The following is an 8,131-nucleotide window of genomic DNA, read 5'->3' as shown; positions in this document are numbered from 1 at the left end:
TTTCACAGGAACTGAATGAAAATAACATACCGGTGACATAGTGATCTGTCATCTTCATTCCCCTTGAAAAAGACTCCTTGTGAGTCGAAACATGGACCATGTCGGGGTGGATAATGGAAGTATACCTTTTTGATATTTGAGTGACCACTCGCGTGGCTGAATATTTGGTGATTATTAGTGGGTTACTAACCGGTAGAAAGTTACAGATTCTGAGAAATATATGAGCTGTTTTGATAACTTTGCACTTTAATGGTTTAAAGACTAATTGATTAAATAAAGTATGTTTTTTGGAGTGAGGGTTGGGTAGACAGGAGACAATAAATGATTAAAAATCGTTTGAGCTCACAGGCTGATTACTGCCTGCGGCCCATTGAGGGCGAGAGACAGCAGATCGAGATTTGATTGTGAGCACTTCGCCTATGATATTGTCTCCAGTTTAGTTTAATATATGGTTGTGGTGAATAGTTAAAATACTATTTCCCTCTCTTATAGTGTTCACACTGTGCTTGCGAGGGTTATAACAGTGGCAGGGCCGATACTCTGGAATTTAATGCCAGAAGAGCTGCGATCATTGAGAGATCAGAAATTGTTTAAAAATCGTTAAAGACATGGTTCTTCAGGTAGGTATTTGAAAACTGAAGCTTTATTAGAGCAGTGGGAGGGGAGCATTTTGTATGGTACAGGTTGGGTGGCAAAAAAAAAAAGGAATGAATAAGATGCTTTTGAATTTGTATTTGTATCAGTCTGTTTTTAATATAAAAATGTGATGTATAGATGTTTTAAATATTTTATGATATGAGATATGTGTTAAACATATAAACCATTTAGATTTGAGAAAAACTGTATAAAAACACAATAAATAAATAAACCCAAACAGAGAAGTTCCAATAAAAGCAAAAATAGTCCATGTGTCTATAAGTAAAGAATCACCTGAGCTAAAAATTCCAAATTAGCCCTGTTAACTGAAAAGGAGGCTGTTAATACAAACAAAAAAGACACTTTGAAATGTCTGCCAATGCCAGGTCTGAGTGTATAGCAGTGAAGGATGAGATAGACTTAATTAGCATCTCAGAGACCTGGTAGAAGGAGAATAACCATTGCCAATGGGATAGTGCAAAACCAGGGTACAAATTATATCACAATGATAGGGAGGAAAATCTTGGTGGGGAGGTGGCACTTTATGTCCAGGATGACATTAAGTCCAACAGGATAAAGATCCTCAGAGACTAAATGCACAATAGAATCTCAATAGGTAGAAATCCCCTGTGTGTCGGGAAATAAATATGTAGACAAAAGTGAACCGGTAGATGAGGTGTATTTGGATTTTCAGAAGGTATTCGACAAAGTCCCGCATGAGAGGCTTCTAAGAAAACTAAAAAGTAATGGGATAGGAGGCGATGTCCTTTAGAGGACTGCAAAGGAAACAGAGAGTAGGATTAAATGGTCTGTTTTCACAGTGTAAAAAGGTAAACAGTGGAGTGCCTCAGGGATCTGTACTTGGATTGGTGCTTTATAATATATTTATAAATCATCTGGGAAGAGATACGACGAGTGAGGTAATCATATTTGCAGATGACACAAAATTATGCAAAAGTAGTTAAATCACAAGTGGATTGTGATAAACTTCAGGAAGACCTCGCAAGACTGGAGGATTAAATGGTCTGTTTTCACAGTGTAAAAAGGTAAACAGTGGAGTGCCTCAGGGATCTGTACTTGGATTGGTGCTTTATAATATATTTATAAATCATCTGGGAAGAGATACGACGAGTGAGGTAATCATATTTGCAGATGACACAAAATTATGCAAAAGTAGTTAAATCACAAGTGGATTGTGATAAACTTCAGGAAGACCTCGCAAGACTGGAAGATTGGGTGCCCATATGGTAGATGAAATTTAATGTGGACAAGTGCAAGGTGATGCATATAGGGAAAAATAATCCTTGCTGTAGCTACACAATATTAGGTTCCATTTTAGGAGTTACCACCCAGGAAAGAGATCTAGGCATCATAGTGGATAATACATTGAAATCGCCAGCTCAGTGTGCAATCAAAAAAGCAAACAGAATGTTAGGAATTATTAGGAAGGGAATGGTGAATAAAATGGAGGTTGTCATAATGTTTCTGATTCGCTTAATGGTGAGACCGCACCTTGAATACTGTGTACAATTCTGATCACCGCATCTCAAAAAAGATATAGTTTCTGTTATGTAAGTGTACCCTTGGGCTAAGGTGGAGTTCGCACAACCTGCAGGAAGAAGCCTTGCAGCTCCACACCATCGGCAGGTGGAGCTGGCTGGTACAGAGGCCCAACTGGAGCTTCACCAATAGCAGCCCTTGTTTCCCTTAGATTGAGCCCTCGTGTGCCGGGGCTGGCTGGATTTAGGCATGGGCTTCTGTGGAGGTGACGATCCATCACATAGACGATGTTGCAGGCAAGAAGGGTGAAAAACCAGTCTGTACGAGCAGTGATTGAGTCAGGTGGCAGTCAACAGATACTGTGGCCAGTGACGAGCAGAGTTCACTCAGTGTTGTGGTCAGGGCAGGCAAAGTTCAAGCAGTAACTGTAGGCAGGCAGTAGCCAGAGGCAGGCAGAGGTCAAGCAGCATCTAAGTCCAATCCGAGGTCAAGCCAGAAGTCCAATTCAAGTCAGAGCCAGAAGTCCAATTTGATGGGACGAGGAATGAAGAGAAAGAGAGAGGACGAGGAGACACAGGAGCAAGACGAGATGCTGAAGACAGATGAAGGGAAGACTGACCACATAGACAAGAACTTAGAAGACAAACCAGACCACCAAGGAACCAGGAACAGAACACACAACAGAAGCAGGAACCAGGAAGCAAGGATCAGGAACCAGGAATCAGTTATGCAGAGGCAAAGTAATTTTCCAATGGAGTCGAGCTATTGCCAAGGCACTGGAGGGTTCTCCATCTCAGCCTTTTATAGGGCTGGTTAGGTAACATCATCAGGGAATGCATCCAGGGGGTTCTTGCCACTGGCCCTTTAAATTTAGGTCAGTCATTGTGCATACATCCTAAGGGAGAAAGCGTGCCTTGGGGATCTGGCAGCATCCTGCAGTGAAGAGGAGGGCCTGAGGCCAGGGAGCAGACGAGAGTCTGGAGGTAGGCGCAGCAGTTGGCCATGTTCCAGAAAGTTGATGCAGCATTGGAAGAGGAGGAGGTCTGGCCCTGTGTAGTGGTAAGGGCAGCAGGAAACGGGATGGGCCCGTGGTCCAGTGAATGCAACATTTTGCACTGACGAAAGTACAGAGAAAGGCCACCAAAATGATAAAGGGCATGGAATGGCATCCCCTATGAGGAAAGGCTAAAGAGGCTAGGACTGTCCATCTTGGAGAAGTGACAGCTAAGGAGGGAATATGATAGAGGTCTACATCATCATGAAAGGACTTGAACTGGTAAATGTGAAACAGTTATTTACTTTTTCGGTTAATACAAGGACTAGGGAACACTCCATGAAGTTAGCAAGTAGCACATTTAAAACAAATTGGAGAAAAATATTTTTTCACTTAATGCACAATTAAGCTCTGGAATTAATTACCAGAGGATGTGGTTAAGGAAGTTAGTGTAGATGGGTTTAAAAAATGGCTTGGATAAGTTCCTGGAGGAGAAGTCCATAAACTGGCAATAGTGATCATAATATGATCAAATTTGATTTAATGACTGGAAAAGGAACAGTGTGCAAATCCAAGGCTCTCGTGCTAAACTTTCAAAAGGGAAACTTTGATAAAATGAGAAAAATAGTTAGAAAAAAACTGAAAGGAGCAGCTACAAAAGTAAAAAATGTCCAAGAGGCGTGGCCATTGTTAAAAAATACCATTCTAGAAGCACAGTCCAGATGTATTCCACACATTAAGAAAGGTGGAAAGAAGGCAAAACGATTACCGGCATGGTTAAAAGGGGAGGTGAAAGAAGCTATTTTAGCCAAAAGATCTTCATTCAAAAATTGGAAGAAGGATCCAACAGAAGAAAATAGGATAAAGCATAAACATTGGCAAGTTAAATGTAAGACATTGATAAGACAGGCTAAGAGAGAATTTGAAAAGAAGTTGGCTGTAGAGGCAAAAACTCACAGTAAAAACTTTTTTAAATATATCCGAAGCAGAAAGCCTGTGAGGGAGTCAGTTGGACCGTTAGATGATCAAGGGGTTAAAGGGGCACTTAGAGAAGATAAGGCCATCGCGGAAAGATTAAATGATTTCTTTGCTTCGGTGTTTACTGAAGAGGATGTTGGGGAGGTACCCGTAATGGAGAAGGTTTTCATGGGTAATGATTCAGATGGACTGAATCAAATCACGGTGAACCTAGAAGATGTGGTAGGCCTGATTGACAAACTGAAGAGTAGTAAATCACCTGGACCGGATGGTATACACCCCAGAGTTCTGAAGGAACTAAAAAATGAAATTTCAGACCTATTAGTAAAAATTTGTAACTTATCATTAAAATCATCCATTGTACCTGAAGACTGGAGGATAGCAAATGTAACCCCAATATTTAAAAAGGGCTCCAGGGGCGATCCGGGAAACTACAGACCGGTTAGCCTGACTTCAGTGCCAGGAAAAATAGTGGAAAGTGTTCTAAACATCAAAATCACAGAACATATAGAAAGACATGGTTTAATGGAACAAAGTCAGCATGGCTTTACCCAGGGCAAGTCTTGCCTCACAAATCTGCTTCACTTTTTTGAAGGAGTTAATAAACATGTGGATAAAGGTGAACCGGTAGATATAGTATACTTGGATTTTCAGAAGGCGTTTGACAAAGTTCTTCATGAGAGGCTTCTAGGAAAAGTAAAAAGTCATGGGATAGGTGGTGATGTCCTTTCGTGGATTTCAAACTGGCTAAAAGACAGGAAACAGAGAGTAGGATTAAATGCACAATTTTCTCAGTGGAAGGGAGTGGACAGTGGAGTGCCTCAGGGATCTGTATTGGGACCCTTACTGTTCAATATATTTATAAATGATCTGGAAAGAAATACGACGAGTGAGATAATCAAATTTGCAGATGACACAAAATTGTGCAGAGTAGTTAAATCACAAGCAGATTGTGATAAATTGCAGGAAGACCTTGTGAGACTGGAAAATTGGGCATCCAAATGGCAGATGAAATTTAATGTGGATAAGTGCAAGGTGATGCATATAGGGAAAAATAACCCATGCTATAATTACACGATGTTGGGTTCCATATTAGGTGCTACAACCCAAGAAAGAGATCTAGGTGTCATAGTGGATAACACATTGAAATCGTCGGTTCAGTGTGCTGCGGCAGTCAAAAAAGCAAACAGAATGTTGGGAATTATTAGAAAAGGAATGATGAATAAAACGGAAAATGTCATAATGCCTCTGTATCGCTCCATGGTGAGACCGCACCTTGAATACTGTGTACAATTCTGGTCGCCGCATCTCAAAAAAGATATAATTGCGATGGAGAAGGTACAGAGAAGGGCTACCAAAATGATAAGGGGAATGGAACAACTCCCCTATGAGGAAAGACTAAAGAGATTAGGACTTTTCAGCTTGGAGAAGAGACGACTGAGGGGGGATATGATAGAGGTGTTTAAAATCATGAGAGGTCTAGAACGGGTAGATGTGAATCGGTTATTTACTCTTTCGGATAGTAGAAGGACTAGGGGACACTCCATGTAGTTAGCATGGGGCACATTTAAAACTAATCGGAGAAAGTTCTTTTTTACTCAACGCACAATTAAACTCTGGAATTTGTTGCCAGAGAATGTGGTTCGTGCAGGTAGTATAGCTGTGTTTAAAAAAGGATTGGATAAGTTCTTGGAGGAGAAGTCCATTACCTGCTATTAAGTTCACTTAGAGAATAGCCACTGCCATTAGCAATGGTTACATGGAATAGACTTAGTTTTTGGGTACTTGCCAGGTTCTTATGGCCTGGATTGGCCACTGTTGGAAACAGGATGCTGGGCTTGATGGACCCTTGGTCTGACCCAGTATGGCATTTTCTTATGTTCTTATGTTCTTATGCTATTAATCAATAGAGAATAGCCACTGCTATTACTTGCATTAGTAGAATGGGATCTGCTTAATGTTTGGGTACTTACCAAGTACTTGTGACTTGGATTGTCCACTGTTGGACATAGGATATTGGGCTTGATACCCTTGGTCTGACCCAGTGTGTCATATGTTATGCTCTTATGTAAGTTCCAGGTCCAGTATTGCTTCCTCCTGTGTAAGTTCTTCTAGTAGTCTCTTGAGGTGCATCCCTTGAAGGGAATCCAAGATATCCCTACTGCTGTTTTTGCAGAGGGGATGATCTAATCTGGCAGATTAAAATCTTCCTAGCATATGCAACCACCTTTAGTAGGAAAATCACATACCTCACAGAAAATTATCCACCAGCAACAGTATCCCATTTGTAGAATAGTAAAAATGTGTAACCTATCATTAAGATCATCCATTGTACCTGAAGACTGGAGGATCGCTAATATAACACCAATATTTAAAAAGGGCTTCAGGGGTGATCCGAGAAACTACAGACCGGTTAGCCTGACTTCTGTGCCAGGAAAAATAGTGGAAAGTGTTCTAAACAAAATCACAGAACATATAGAAAGACATGGTTTAATGGAACAAAGTCAGCATGGATTTACCCAAGGAAAATCTTGCCTCACAAATCTGCTTCACTTTTTTGAAAGAGTTAATAAACATGTGGATAAAGGTAAACCGGTAGATGTACTGTACTTGGATTTTCAGAAGGCGTTTGACAAAGTTCTTCATGAGAGGCTTCTAGGAAAAGTAAAAAGTCATGGGATAGGTGGTGATGTCCTTTCGTGGATTTCAAACTGGCTAAAAGACAGGAAACAGAGAGTAGGATTAAATGCACAATTTTCGCAGTGCAAGGGAGTGGGCAGTGAAGTGCCTCAGGGATCTGTATTGGGACCCTTACTTTTCAATATATTTATAAATGATCTGGAAAGAAATACGATGAGTGAGGTAATCAGATTTGCAGATGATACAAAATTGTTCAGAGTAGTTAAATCACAAGCAGATTGTGATAAATTGCAGGAAGATCTTGTGAGACTGGAAAATTGGGCATCAAATTGGCAAATGAAATTTAATGTGGATAAGCGCAAGGTGATGCATATAGGGAAAAATAACCCATGCTATAATTACACAATGTTGGGTTCCATATTAGGTGCTACAACCCAAGAAAGAGATCTAGGTATCATAGTGGATAACACATTGAAATCGTCGGTTCAGTGTGCTGCGGCAGTCAAAAAAGCAAACAGAATGTTGGGAATTATTAGAAAGAGAATGGTGAATAAAACGGAAAATGTCATAATGCCTCCATATCGCTCCATGGTGAGACCGCACCTTGAATACTATGTAATATTCTGGTCGCCGCATCTCAAAAAAGATATAATTGTGATGGAGAAGGTACAGAGAAGGGCTACCAAAATAAGGGGAATGGAACAGCTCCCCTATGAGGAAAGACTAAAGAGGTTAGGACTTTTCAGCTTGGAGAAGAGACGGCTGAGGGGGGATATGATAGAGGTGTTTAAAATCATGAGAGGTCTAGAACGGGTAGATGTGAATTAGTTATTTACTCTTTCGGATAATAGAAAGACTAGGGGGCACTCCATGAAGTTAGTATGTGGCACATTTATTTAAAACTAATCGGAGAAAGTTCTTTTTCACTCAACGCACAATTAAACTCTGAATTTTTTGACAGAGGATGTGGTTAGTGCATATGGTATAGCTGTGTTTAAAAAAGGATTGGATACGTTATTTATTTATTTAAAAATATTTATATACCGTTTTTTAAAATAAAATTTTGTCAAAACGGTTCACAGAGAATTAAAACAAAAATTTAAATAAAATTTGAGAGTGAAATGTACATAAATTGATAAAAAGCTAGATACATACTAGCATTAAACAAAAGTTTACTTAAATAAACATAGGGGTAGAATGCCATGGGGAATGTAGGAATTGACAGAAGGAATGGGTAGGGGGTAGAAAGAAATGGTGAAAATTGATCAATAAAAGGAGGGGGAAAGATGGGAATCTGGGAAGGGGGTGAATGTGTTAATGAATGTATAATAAGGATGAAGTAAATATGGTGGTTATGAATGAAAGATCTCAGTTGTATACGTC

This window comes from Rhinatrema bivittatum, chromosome 17, assembly GCF_901001135.1.
Source record: "Rhinatrema bivittatum chromosome 17, aRhiBiv1.1, whole genome shotgun sequence".
In the NCBI taxonomy this organism is placed as follows: domain Eukaryota; kingdom Metazoa; phylum Chordata; class Amphibia; order Gymnophiona; family Rhinatrematidae; genus Rhinatrema; species Rhinatrema bivittatum.
The sequence above is the reverse complement of the archived record's forward strand: the minus strand, read 5'-3'. Positions refer to the sequence as shown.